General features: G+C 40.6%; 1 pseudogene; it reads left to right on the plus strand.

Moving 5' to 3' along the window:
• Nucleotides 1-7,057: 7,057 nt before the first annotated feature.
• Nucleotides 7,058-7,827, plus strand: LOC105509264 (annotated as a pseudogene).
• The last annotated feature ends 1,148 nt before the right edge of the window (nucleotides 7,828-8,975 follow it).

Here is an 8,975-nt window from a genome sequence, read left to right on the forward strand (position 1 = left end):
GGAAGGGAGTCAGCCCTAACACCAGTTTCTACTGTGCTGTGTCTGTAACTCTTGAGGTACCTCAAAAATTCATATTTGTAGGCCTCATCCACAGGCCATGATTCAGTAGGTTGAGAAGAAGTTGAGAAATGTGTATTGTTAACAGTGTATCCTAGTGATTCCAGCATATGGTGAGGTCTAGAAAGGGGACAGTAGACAAGTGGCGCTAGCAGAGGTGTTTCATAGGTGAAGGCTATTGGTCCTCTAAGACTTCAGAGGCATTGGGTTTATACCAGGTATAGTTTGGATGAAGGAAGGTTATTCTAGGCATATAGGATCACATGGTACAACTCATGGGGTGATGAATGTCAGGGGTGTTGAGAGAACTGGGAAAGGCAGGTGTGGAAAAAGGAGTGACAAAAGCTGAAGTTGGGCAGGAGAGAAGGGGGCTGACTAAGAAGATATTTAGTAAAGGGTTAAGAAGCTTGGCGTGAATTCTATAGGAAAGAGTGGCATGGTCCCAGCAGAGTTCAGGAACACAGTGCTGGTGGCAAGATGGCAAGGGTCTAGAGTAGCAGGACTAGAGGCAGAGGAACTGTCTTAGTTATCAATTGCTGTATAATAAATTACCCCAAAATGTAGTGGTTTTATACAATAACATTTTATTTGCTCCTCACTTGCTGTGGGTCAGGGATCCAGGCAGGGTAGGACTGGAAAGTTCTGCTCTGCATGGTTTGGCTATGGCTTAACTGGTGGTTGGGCTGGACTGGAAGGTCTGAGAAAGCCCCATCCTTCTGCCTGGCACCCTGGTGCTCCTCCACATGGCCTCTCTCTCTCTCTAGTGGGAAAGGAGTTACTTAGGATTCTTCATGGAATGGTGGTTTGGGGGCAGTTGAGCTTATTATACAGGGCCTGGCTTCCAGGAGGGAGCATTCCAAGTGCAAAGGCAGATGTCTTATGGCCAGACTTGGAAGTTACTTCCACATTACAACCATGCTGCTTTCATGGGTTGAAATAGGTCACAGGGTCAGCTCAGACTCAAGAAGAAGGGAAATAGACTCTACCTCTTGATGTGGGGGAGGCAAGGTCATAATTGCATAAGACCTGGGGGATGGAGACATTGGCACAGCTACCTTGGTAAACACCATCTACCATAGGACTAACTGGAATATTCTGATCTCTTAGACAAGAGATAAAGAGGCCTAAAGCATGGCAGTAGCAACAGTGATAGAAAGGGATGCCCCTGGGAGATGTTTTAGAAGTAGAATTACATGGCCGGGCTCAGTGGCTCATGCCTGTAATCCCAGCACTTTGAGAGGCCGAGGCAGGCGGATCACCTGAGATCAGGAGTTTGAGACTAGCCTGACCAATATGGAGAAACCCTGTCTCTACTAAAAATACAAAAAAAAAAAAAAAAAAAAAAAAAAAAAAAAAATCAGCCAGGTGTGGTGGTGCATGTCTGTAATCCCAGCTACTCGGGAGGCTGAGGCTGGAGAATTGCTTGAACCCAGTAGGTGGAGGTTGTGGTGAGCCGAGATGGTGCCATTGCACTCCAGCCTGGGCAACAAGAGTGAAACTCCATCTCAAAAAAAAAAAAAAAAAAATGTATAATTACATTACATAACCTGCTTCCTGATTGGACTTGAGGAAGAGGATGGAAGGGTCAAGATTGATTCCTAAGTTTCTGGTTGGCCTAAGTGACACCATCCACTGAGAAAAGGAGAGGTCCAGGGCAGTTTGATGAGTGTGAGTGTGGCCAAAGCTGAGGTTGGTTTGTGACATGCTGAATTTGAGACCCCTCTGCATGGAGAAGTTGAATAGGCATTGGAGCTCAGGAGAGAGATGTAGCTGAAAGACGCAACAAGTCCCTGGCATTGAAGCCTTAGGAATGGATAAGTCGACATACCTAGTTTGACTATGTTCCCTCTCACATTCAGGTGTTACTAATGTGACAGTATTAAACGATGAGGCCTTTAGGGGGTGATTAGCCCATGAGTGTTTCTCCCTCATAAATGAGATTACTAGATGCCCTTGAGGAAGGGAGTTAGTGCTCTCTTGCCCTTCTGCTTTCTGCCATGTGAGGATGCAGTAAGAAAGCCCATACCAGATGCCAGCACCTTCATTTTGAACTTCCTAGCTTCCAGAACTCAAAGAGAACAAATTTCTGTTCTTTATGAGTTACTCAGTCTCAGGTATCCTGCTATGGAAGCGCAAATGAACTAACACAGGTGCATCCTCTTATTTTCATTTACAGATGAGCAATGCAACCTTTAGAGGCTCAGGACATTGCCCAGGGTGAGAGCTGGCAAGTAGTGAGTCAGGATTTGAACCAGCCTTACTCCACAGCCCATTCTCTTAAGGATTACCTTACCTTGCTCTCAGCAGGCAGTCCCTGAGCCCTTGTGATCTTGCTGTAAGGGGAAGCCAAGGCCCTTAAAACATTAGCTTATGACAGCAGCTCCAGATGGAACTCTGGTTGTAATCACAAGCTGAGCCCCAACCCTTGTCACACATTCAGCCCTGACCCTGGTCCATACTGAACCCCAGTCCTGGTCACACACTGAGCCCTAACCCTGGTAATACAGTGAGCCCTGTGCTGTTATTGCAGCATGAAACAGACTAACACACTACATTTTCCTTTTTTATCTTCATCCACTTTATTAGTGTCAAGAGCAGCTTAAACCTTTTGATTGGATATATCTTTTCTAAACACAAAATGAATGTAAAAACACATCCCGGTTGGGGGCCAAATGACAGACACAAGCCAAAAACACAAACCAAAGAAGGAAGACGAGCAAATCTCCTCCTCAAATCGAATCAGAAGGCATCTGATTTTGCCCTCCCCCTGCTGTGGCTTCGCGGAAGTGGTTTGTTTGCAATTAATCATCATTTCTATTCGCCCTTCTCCCATCCCAAAGAGCAAAATCAGAAGTATGAATCAGGTCTCAACTTAGCAATTGGGAAAAACACTGTAGAGGCTATATTTTAAAACATTTAAAAAATATCTCCTCAGAGATGGCTTCCAAGGGGAGAAACTCACTTAAAACATATGTAATGGGAACATTTTTCTTTCGAGAGTTTTTGTGTATTCATTTTACACAAAAATGTAAAGGTTTAAGTTCCTGTATGTAATTTTATTTTTGTAAATTTTTATTTATTTTTCTAAGTCTGATTTTAAAGGATCAACTTCTATTCTTAGATTGTAGGAAGACTATGTCCAGAAACTATCTATGACTAAAGTATCTTTACCAGTGTAACCATACGAAAAGGAGGAAAATTCTGAAGTCCCCTAGTCTGAAAAGTGCTAACAGTTTTGAAGACTGTGTTTTTTCAAGTGATACTTAGTTCATAGAATAGACATATAAAAAATGAAACAAAACATAAGACTTGTCTTGTAGTTGAATCTCAGTACTTTGATACCTTACATGTACAAGGCTTTTATGATAAAATGGAAATATTCTGTTCTGCGGAAAAGCAAACGTTGGTTACAAGATATATTTATTTAATGTCATAAAGTACCAGTCAAGCTTTTGGTGAAGATAGCAGGATGAATCCGGGTCATAGAAACTTCCTATTACCTGAACACATAAATAAAAAATAGTGAAATAATAAAAAAGGAAAGCAGGAAGGGATACCATTTCCTGTCCTAAGTTTAAAAATGGGGTGCTAAGAAGGAAATCAACCTTACTGGAAAGATTCCATGTGTGTCTTAACATGGCCTCTACCCCACCTCAACGCTACATTGGGGAAAGAAGATGGACTTGTTAACACATCTTGAGAATTTCCCCTTAAATCCCAAATTTCAGAAGAAATACACTAGGGAGGTGAGTGAGCTATTTGGAGGAAACATAAAGGTAAATTCTCAAGAGAAAAAGCTTCAGTTTCAGTCATCCTAGGATGGCATCTAATGCAGAGAAAAAATATAGGAATATTGATTTTTTCAAGGCTCTTTGCTGAACTTAGAGATCTTTATTAGATTTTTAGTTAAGGGTAACAAACCCAGGATATTTTATATAACATTTGAATGGGGAGTTCTGTCTTTCTTCCCCTCTTTCCAAATTCTGTGGTTATAGAAATAATAGGTCGTATTACTCCAAGTCCCCAGACTATAGCTGGACAGGGAAGATAAACAGGTATAATATTAAGGTGAACATGGTGCCAAAGAGAACTCATCTGTACTAAACTGTAGCAAGGAAAAGGTGTGGATGGAAGCGCCCACATAAGCCTGAGCAAAATGAAAAGAAACATCATAGTAATTATTCAAACGCACAGTTTCATCGTCTTTAAAATGGAGCAAATAATTGTATCTGCCTAATAGGGTTATGTTATAAGAATTAGAGGATTAACATATGGAAATTGCAGAGAACAGAGTCTGGCACACAGAACAATTCTGTAACTGTTAACAAGAAAAATAATGGTTTTATTAAAATAGTACAGGAAAAGGTAAGATCAATCTAGCACACTAAAGGCTGATAAACAGTCTGCAAAAGAGGACAACTTACAGGAAAGATTACCTGACAGTATTTTACTCTAAAGAGCTTAATAAAACTACGAATTTTATTAAACAAGTTTTTGACAACAGATTTAAAAAGAAAAACAGAATAAGAAGAAAAAGAGGAATGCAGAGAAACAAAAACACCCAATGCGTTACATAATTTATAACTAAATTAGAATTTTCAAGGATTAGAATGGCCATAGCTGAAAATTGAATTGCTAACATAGAAGAAAGGCTCAACTGAGTGCTGAGAATAATCAAGAGAGAAAAGCAGTTCAAGAAGGACTAATAGATATAAGTGATTAATGAAGATGATCCAACATCATCCAATAAAATAAATTATGTGCAAGAAACTATAGAATAAATGACATAGAAACAAGTGACACCAAAAAAAATAGCCAAAGTTGTGATAGAATAAATTTTTCCTTGAAATAAATAAAAATCTAATATGCATATTGAAAGAACCCACCATGTTTCAGGAAATATTGACAAAATGATATAGCGTGCTGATGCGGAACATTAGAATTTACTGAACACAAGTTGTTAAATAATTAATTTTTTTTTTACTTTGAAGTTCAGGAGTACATGTGCAGGTTTGTTACATAGGTAAACTTGTGTCACAGAGGTTTGTTGTACAGATTATTTCATCTTCCAGATATTAACCCTAGTACCCATTAGTTATTTTTCCTGATCCTCTTCCTCCTCCCACCCTCCACCCTTCAATAGGTCCCAGTGTGTGTTGTTCCCCTGTGTGTGTGCATGTGTTCTCATCATTTAGCTCCCACTTGTCAGTGAGAACATTCAGCATTTGGTTTTCTGTTCCTGTGTTAGTTTGCTAAGGATAATGGCCTCCAGCTCCATCCATGTCTCTGCAAAGGGCATGGTCTCATTCTTTTTATGGCTGCATAGTATTCCATGGTGTATAGGTACCACATTTTGTTTATCCAGTCTATCATTGATAGGCATTTAGGTTGATTCTGTGTCTTTGTGATTGTGAATAGTGTTGCAGTGAACATTGGCATCTGTGTGTGTTTATAATAGAACAATTTATATTCCTTTGTGTATATACTCAGCAATGGGATTGCTGGGTAGAATGGTATTTCTGTCTTTAGGTCTTCGAAGAATCACTACACTGTCCTTCACAATGGCTGAACTAATTTACACTCCCACCAGCAATGTGTGAGCATTCCTTTTTCTTCCTACCCTCGCCAGCATCTGTTATTTTTTTACTTTTTAGTAATAGCCATTCTGACTGGTGTAAGGTGGAATCTCATTGTGGTTTTGATTTGCATTTCTCTAATGATCAATGATGATGAACTTTTTTTCATATGATTTTTGGTGCATATATGTCTTATAAACCTTTTTAAAAAGAAGAAAGATCTCTTCAAGTACCTAGGCAGAAAAATCAGGATACCTACAAATGAACAAAATCTCATTGACCTAATACTTTTTCATAGCAATATTCAATGCCAGAACACAATGGAACAATGTCTAAAGTTCAAGGGAAAAGAGGGTTTGACCTGATAATTTTCTACCAATTTAATCATCTCTCGCGTATGAAGACCATATGAGGGAAATACTCCAATGAGAATTATAGTACGTATGAGCTTTACTTGGGAGAAAACAAGAACATGAATACCTACTGTTCAGCTGTAAAATCAAGGCTGTCATTGATTTCTCCAATTCACAAAAGAAGAGTCCACTATATAAGGACTAGAGGATCATTTAGAGTTGAAGCCAATGGAGCAATATCTATAAGGTGTTGAGCAGAAGAAAATGTGACATGTGAGTAGTGTATGTAGTTAAGATATCTTTTGAGTATCTGAGCAAAGGTCTTTTTTAGACATAATGTGAGTAAAGCATATGTGAGCAAAACAACCTAACTGACAATGAAATCTAGCCAACCAAGAAATTAAACACCCCTCCCTCCTGAGGAATGAAAATGTTTAAAAAATAACCCAACACACTGGTAGTCCTTTTATTGTGGGAGTTATACTTATAGAACCAAATCCAAGATTTATAAACATTGGGAAGTAAAAATTATTAACAAAATCTAAATTTTGTTAGGAGTGAAGAAGGATGAGAATATTAATTACTAATGTAGTAGCATGTTAATACTGAACTTTTCCTGTCTGGGTATCTGGAGAGGTTCCTAAGGCTAAGGATAAAACACTAGGTGCCACCTTTCCCTATGTTTCAAAGTTTGGTGCTGGACTACATTTGCAGAACTCTTGGAGGGAATGGCTAAAAATATTCTTATATTAAGAATATAAGAGGCTGGATGTGGCGGCTCACGCCTATAGTCCCAGCACTTTGGGAAGCTAAGGCAGGTGGAACACCTGAGGTCAGGAATTCAAGACCAGCCTGACCAATATGGTGAAACCCTGTCTCTACTAAAAATACAAAAATTAGCTGGGCAAGGTGGCATGTACCTGTAGTCCCAGCTACTCGGGAGGCTGAGACAGGAGAATCTCTTGAACCCAGGAGGCGGAAGTTGCAATGAGCTGAGATTGCACCACTGCACTCCAGCCTGGGCGACAGTGAGACCCTGTCTCAAAAAGCAGTAGCTGCAACACTAGAAAGATGGCAGAGCAAGAGCAAAGAAAAATCTCTTTGGTTCCAGAGAATCTCCTGAAAAAGGGGAAGGTTTATCAAGCCCTCAAAGCCACCCAGGCAAAGCAGCCACTTTTGGCAAAGAAGGAGCAGAGGAAAGGAAAAGAGTTCAGGTTTAAGCGACTGGAATCATTCCTACATGATTTCTGGCAGCAGAAACATGACAAGGTGCATCTCAGATGACTAGAAGTGAAACCTCGTACCTTGGAATTGCCAGATAAACATTCCTTGGCTTTGTTGTACGCATTGAAAGGCTTGATGGTGTGAACTTACTGGTGCAGAGAACCATCGCAAGACTGCCTGAAGAAAATTTTTACTGGTGTCTTTGTAAAAGTCACTTCCCAGAACCTAAAAATGCTGTGTATAGTGGAACCTTATGTGACCTGGGGATTTCCAAATCTGATGTCTGTCCTGGAACTCATTTTGAAACGCGGACAAGCCAAGGTCAAGAATAAGTCCCTCCCTCTGACAGACAAAACAGTGATTGAGGAGCACCCGGGGAAGTTTGGTGTCATTTGTTTGGAAGATCTCATTCATGAAATTGCCTTCCCAGGGAAGCATTTCCAGGAGATCTCATGGTTCTTATGCCCTTTCCATCTCTCGGTGACCCATCATGGTACCAACAATAGAGTGGGCTTCCTCAAGGAGTGGGCATACCTGGCTATCGGGGTGAACGCATCAGTTCATCTGCCTGCTTAACTAGACCCAGGTGCCAAACTGCAGTAAATTTCTATCAGTGAAGTGGAAGCATGTGTTTCTGTTTTTTTGTTTGGAATTTTTACTGAGTATCTTTAGAGAAAATTATTTCCTACTTTATCTTCAAAAACTGGAAAGGAAGCGTCAAAGAAAAGATAGTAGTTTATGTTCATGGCAAGCACCTCTCATCACAATCCAGTTCCAAGGAAAAATTCCAGCATTTTCTACATTGGCTGCCATCTCGTCTGAAATCAGCACATTCCATGAAGGAAGGAGTACTGCTTTTGTGTGTCTTCTATCCTAGGGTTTAATGTTGGTAAATGCGTAACTCTAGCATTTGTACAAGGCTCCCTAAGACTCCTGCAGTGGTCGACCAAGCCCAGGGACATAATTGAATCTGGAGATTCCTGGGGCCTTGTTTTGAAAAAGACTTGAAATACACATAGGAAGAAAGGACCACAAATAAATGTTCACTTGTCTCTGCAAAAAAAAAAAAAAAGGAGTGTAAGAATATTAAGGGATTATATTTTGATCCCTTAGTCTATCACTTTCCTGGAGTATTTGAAAGAGCGAACATTAAAAGAGAAAGAAAAAAAATATCTCTGGAGAGCGAGGCAGCAGTGCTGTGGCAGTTTTCCCTTCCCTGGGCTGTGGAGAGTTGCTGAGAGGGATGATGCTTTGAGATCACTTCAAGCTTGGTGTGAAGGTCTTCACCTTTAGAACTTGATATGTGTTCTGAGGGTTGAAGGGACACAGTGGACTGGTAGTAGACTCAGGACTATGAAATCTAAAGGCAGGAGGTTGCAGCAGGCTTTTGACCCCAGGAAGCAGAACAAAGAGGAAGATAATTGCTTTGGGGATAGGTGCCACTTCCATCACTGGCAGGGTCAAGCTTTCGGGAAGGTTTCCCATACAGCAGATGTGGGCATTGGGAAAACCAGCATGGAATGTAGACTTTGCCCAACGGACTTTATCCAGGAGGGCCATTGGGAAGGCAGTGGGGTCTCTAACAGGAATGTATACAAGGCCTGTCTCTGGATGCCAGGTTTCAGGAGTTGGAATCATATATAGCCAGGCTAGAGGAAAGGCATCACCCACATCATAAAAATTTCCATTGGAGTTTCCCAAACTGCAAGAAATCCCTAAAAGAGCCTCCAGATGTCACAGGGGTATCAGCAAAGTAAGATCTTTC

The sequence above is a fragment of the Colobus angolensis genome, unplaced genomic scaffold (assembly GCF_000951035.1).
Source record: "Colobus angolensis palliatus isolate OR3802 unplaced genomic scaffold, Cang.pa_1.0 Scaffold172, whole genome shotgun sequence".
Taxonomy (NCBI): domain Eukaryota; kingdom Metazoa; phylum Chordata; class Mammalia; order Primates; family Cercopithecidae; genus Colobus; species Colobus angolensis.